We start from the raw sequence: 6,000 nt of genomic DNA on the forward strand, positions 1-6,000 counted from the left end.
CTGTAACCATTCCAGCTATTTCTGTACCTCACTTCCATTTTCTGGACATCATTTTCCTTGTTATCCTACCATGCAGCAGGCCTAAAATCACTCTGAATCTATTCTGGTTCTGGGGGCTACCTGATTCGAGAATCATTTTTTGCTCAGTTGAACTCTGTGAAATTTAACTTGTCTAAAGATTTCTTTTAACTTGTGAAGTATTTTATCTAATAAGCTAAAGATTAAAGACAGCTTGCCATCTGCCATACTGGAGTAAGTGTCCTATCCAGGAGATAAGTTAGTGGAGGAACCAGTACCACTTCATTTCTGAATTTTTTTTTTTTTTAAATCATATATGTGTTGTATGTACACGTGTGTATTGTTAAAAGATAAACCTAGGCACATTAAAATTTTAGAGTTGATTTGAGCAGATAGTGATTCATGAATCGGGTAGTGCCAAACCACAACTGAGTCTGGGCTCCACTGAGGCAGTGGGAGGGGAAATGTTTTATAAAGTATTTGAGGAAGCAAGACAAAGAAAATATTTGATTGGTTAAAGTAGAGCAGTAGCCATAAAGTTCCTAGTTAGAGGTGAGTTGGCAGTGATAACAGAATGGCTGGGCTCTCAGTTAAACCCCACCATTAAGCCTGGAACTACAGCCCTAAGTGAAAACAGCTGACCCATTTTTCTACCTGAATGTTGCCTTTTTGGCCTGCCACACCCCTATCCTGTGCCCATAAAAAAAAACTTTAATTGGCAGAGCACTACAAGCAGCTGAGTGTCAGGGATACAAGCAGCTGAGCATTGGGGATACAAGCAGCTGAGCATTGAGGATACAAGCAGCTGAGCATCAGGGATACAAATGGCTAAGCAGAGAAGCAACCGAGCATCTAAGACTACAGACAGATGTGGCTAACTTCAGACAGTGCAGCTTCAGGCAAAGATCTCCTTCTTCTCGCACCACCCCCTTTCCATCTCCCCATTCTGCTGACAGCCACTTCCACTTCCATCACCCACTAAAATCCTGTGCATACACTACCCTTCAATTCATTCGTGTGACCTGATTCTTCCTGGACACTGGACAAGAACCCAAGTGCCAAGAGGACAAGGGCTGGGACACTCCTACAGGGCCCTGCACAGAGCCTGCTCCCGCCAGAGAGGAGCAACCGGCCAGTTCCAGCATTAGTTCACTCTGGTTCCCGCACTCTTCTTGCTCGCATGCTCCCTCTCATGAGGAGTGGCCAGTGGCAGGCTGAATGAAATGAGCTACTCCAGTTCCCTCCCACAAGGTCAAGGAAAAAATTCCGTCTCAACAGTTTCTGACTGGTTAAGCTTAAGCTTTGTTTTCCTGCAATATGGCTGTTCACACTGAGTTAGGTTTCAGTTTGGCTATATAGAAACCCGAGACGGTGGAGCCATCTCAGCCTAATGGCCTCCCAATTGTTTATTTTAACAGGGCATCATTGTATCTATATTTGTGCGTGAATATATATGTGTACATAAATGTATACATATACAGACACATATTTGGAAGGTTAATGATTAAATACACCATAGGGAAGATAGAGGGCACACTAGGGTAACAAAAAAGAAAAAAAAAGGGAGAAGCCAAGATGGCCGAATAGGAATAGCTCCGGTCTACAGCTCCCAGCATGAGCGACGCAGAAGACGGGTGATTTCTGCATTTCCATCTGAGGTACTGTGTTCATCTCACTAGGGAGTGCCAGACAGTGGGCGCAGGTCAGTGGGTGAGTGCACCGTGCGCCAGCCGAAGCAGGGGCGAGGCATTGCCTCACTCGGGAAGCGCAAGGGGTCAGGGAGTTCCCTTTCCAGGGGTGACAGAGGGCACCTGGAAAATCGGGCCACTCCCACCCGAATACTGTGCTTTTCCGACGGGCTTAGGAAACGGTGCACCAGGAGATTATAGCCCGCACCTGGCTCAGAGGGTCCTATGCCCACGGAGTCTCGATTGCTAGCACAGCAGTCTGAGATCAAACAGCAAGGTGGCAGCGAGGCTGGGGGAGGGGCGCCCGCCATTGCCCAGGCTCGCTTAGGTAAACAAAGCAGCCGGGAAGCTTGAACTGGGTGGAGCCCACCACAGCTCAAGGAGGCCTGCCTGCCTCTGTAGGCTCCACCTCTGGGGGCAGGGCACAGACAAACAAAAAGACAGCAGTAACCTCTGCAGACTTAAATGTCCCTGTCTGACACCTTTGAGGAGAGCAGTGGTTCTCCCAGCACGCAGCTGGAGATCTGAGAATGGGCAGACTGCCTCCTCAAGTGGGTCCCTGACCCCTGACCCCCGAGCAGCCTAACTGGGAGGCACCCCCCAGCAGGGGCAGACTGACACCTCACACGGCCAGCCAGGTACTCCAACAGACCTGCAGCTGAGGGTCCTGTCTGTTAGAAGGAAAACTAACAGAAAGGACATCCACACCAAAAACCCATCTGTACAGCACCATCATCAAAGACCAAAAGTAGATAAAACCACAAAGATGGGGAAAAAACAGAGCAGAAAAACTGGAAACTCTAAAAAGCAGAATGCCTCTCCTCCTCCAAAGGAACACAGTTCCTCACCAGCAACGGAACAAAGCTGGACGGAGAATGACTTTGACGAGCTGAGAGAAGAAGGCTTCAGACGATCAAATTACTCCAAGCTACGGGAGGATATTCAAACCAAAGGCAAAGAAGTTGAAAACTTTGAAAAAAATTTAGAAGAATGTATAACTAGAATAACCAATACAGAGAAGTGCTTAAAGGAGCTGATGGAGCTGAAAACCAAGGCTCGAGAACTACGTGAAGAATGCAGAAGCCTCAGGAGCCGATGCGATCAAATGGAAGAAAGGGTATCAGCCATGGAAGATGAAATGAATGAAATGAAGCGACAAGGGAAGTTTAGAGAAAAAAGAATAAAAAGAAACGAGCAAAGCCTCCAAGAAATGTGGTATTATGTGAAAAGACCAAATCTACGTCTGATTGGTGTACCTGAAAGTGACGGGGAGAATGGAACCAAGTTGGAAAACACTCTGCAGGATATTATCCAGGAGAACTTCCCCAATCTAGCAAGGCAGGCCAACATTCAGATTCAGGAAATACAGAGAATGCCACAAAGATACTCCTCGAGAAGAGCAACTCCAAGACACATAATTGTCAGATTCACCAAAGTTGAAATGAAGGAAAAAATGTTAAGGGCAGCCAGAGAGAAAGGTCGGATTACCCTCAAAGGGAAGCCCATCAGACTAACAGCGGATCTCTCCGCAGAAACCCTACAAGCCAGAAGAGAGTGGGGGCCAATATTCAACATTCTTAAAGAAAAGAATTTTCAAACCAGAATTTCATATCCAGCCAAACTAAGCTTCATAAGTGAAGGAGAAATAAAATACTTTACAGACAAGCAAATGCTGAGAGATTTTGTCACCACCAGGCCTGCCCTAAAAGAGCTCCTGAAGGAAGCACTAAACATGGAAAGGCACAACCGGTACCAGCCACTGCAAAATCATGCCAAAATGTAAAGACCATCAAGAGTAGGAAGAGACTGCATCAACTAACGAGCAAAATATCCAGCTAACATCATAATGACAGGATCAAATTCACACATAACAATATTAACTTTAAATGTAAATGGACTAAATGCTCCAATTAAAAGACACAGACTGGCAAATTGGATAAAGAGTCAAGACCCATCAGTGTGCTATATTCGGGAAACCCATCTCACGTGCAGAGACACACATAGGCTCAAAATAAAAGGATGGAGGAAGATCTACCAAGCAAATGGAAAACAAAAAAAGGCAGGGGTTGCAATCCTAGTCTCTGATAAAACAGACTTTAAACCAACAAAGATCAAAAGAGACAAAGAAGGCCATTACATAATGGTAAAGGGATTAATTCAACAAGAAAAGCTAACTATCCTAAATATATATCCACCCAATACAGGAGCACCCAGATCCATAAAGCAAGTCCTGAGTGACCTACAAAGAGACTTAGACTCCCACACATTAATAATGGGAGACTTTAACACCCCACTGTCAACATTAGACAGATCAACGAGACAGAAAGTTAACAAGGATACCCAGGAATTGAACTCAGCTCTGCACCAAGCAGACCTAATAGACATCTACAGAACTCTCCACCCCAAATCAACAGAATATACATTTTTTTCAGCACCACACCACACCTATTCCAAAATTGACCACATACTTGGAAGTAAAGCTCTCCTCAGTAAATGTAAAAGAACAGAAATTATAACAAACTGTCTCTCAGATCACAGTGCAATCAAGCTAGAACTCAGGATTAAGAATCTCACTCAAAACCGCTCAACTACATGGAAACTGAACAACCTGCTCCTGAATGACTACTGGGTACATAACGAAATGAAGGCAGAAATAAAGATGTTCTTTGAAACCAATGAGAACCAAGACACAACATACCAGAATCTCTGGGATGCATTCAAAGGAGTGTGTAGAGGGAAATTTATAGCACTAAATGCCCATAAGAGAAAGCAGGAAAGATCCAAAATTGACACCCTAACATCACAATTAAAAGAACTAGAAAAGCAAGAGCAAACACATTCAAAAGCTAGCAGAAGGCAAGAAATAACTAAAATCAGAGCAGAACTGAAGGAAATAGAGCCACAAAAAACCCTTCAAAAAATTAATGAATCCAGGAGCTAGTTTTTTGAAAGGATCAACAAAATTGATAGACCGCTAGCAAGATTAATAAAGAAAAAAAGAGAGAAGAATCAAATAGATGCAATAAAAAATGATAAAGGGAATATCACCACCGATCCCACAGAAATACAAACTACCATCAGAGAATACTACAAACACCTCTACGTAAATAAACTAGAAAATCTAGAAGAAATGGATAAATTCCTCAACACATACACCCTCCCAAGACTAAACCAGGAAGAAGTTGAATCTCTGAATAGACCAATAACAGGAGCTGAAATTGTGGCAATTATCAATAGCTTACCAACCAAAAGCAGTCCAGGACCAGATGGGTTCACAGCCGAATTTTACCAGAGGTACAAGGAGGAACTGGTACTGTTCCTTCTGAAACTATTCCAATCAATAGAAAAAGAGGGAAACCTCCCTAACTCATTTTATGAGGCCAGCATCATCCTGATACCAAAGCCGGGCAGAGACACAACCAAAAAAGAGAATTTTAGACCGATATCCTTGATGAACATTGATGCAAAAATCCTCAATAAAATACTGGCAAACAGAATCCAGCAGCACATCAAAAAGCTTATCCACCATGATCAAGTGGGCTTCATCCCTGGGATGCAAGGATGGTTCAATATATGCAAATCAATAAATGTAATCCAGCATATAAACAGAACCAAAGACAAAAACCACATGATTATCTCAATAGATGCAGAAAAGGCCTTTGACAAAATTCAGCAGCCCTTCAGGCTAAAAACTCTCAATAAATTAGGTATTGATGGGACATATCTCAAAATAATAAGAGCTATCTATGACAAACCCACAGCCAATATCATACTGAATGGGCAAAAACTGGAAGCATTCCCTTTGAAAACTGGCACAAGACAGGGATGCCCTCTCTCACCACTTCTATTCAACATATTGTTGGAAGTTCTGGCCAGGGCAATTAGGCAGGAGAAGGAAATCAAGGGTATTCAATTAGGAAAAGAGGAAGTCAAATTGTCCCTGTCTGCAGACGACATGATTGTATATCTAGAAAACCCCATTGTCTCAGCCCAAAATCTCCTTAAGCTGATAAGCAACTTCAGCAAAGTCTCAGGATACAAAATCAATGTACAAAAATCACAAGCATTCTTATACACCAATAACAGACAAACAGAGAGCCAAATCATGAGTGAACTCCCATTCACAATTGCTTCAAAGAGAATAAAATACCTAGGAATCCAACTTACAAGGGACGTGAAGGACCTCTTCAAGGAGAACTACAAACCACTGCTCAATGAAATAAAAGAGGATACAAACAAATGGAAGAACATTCCATGCTCATGGGTAGGAAGAATCAATATCGTGAAAATGGCC

The sequence above is a fragment of the Pongo pygmaeus genome, chromosome 12, assembly GCF_028885625.2.
Source record: "Pongo pygmaeus isolate AG05252 chromosome 12, NHGRI_mPonPyg2-v2.0_pri, whole genome shotgun sequence".
Classification (NCBI taxonomy): domain Eukaryota; kingdom Metazoa; phylum Chordata; class Mammalia; order Primates; family Hominidae; genus Pongo; species Pongo pygmaeus.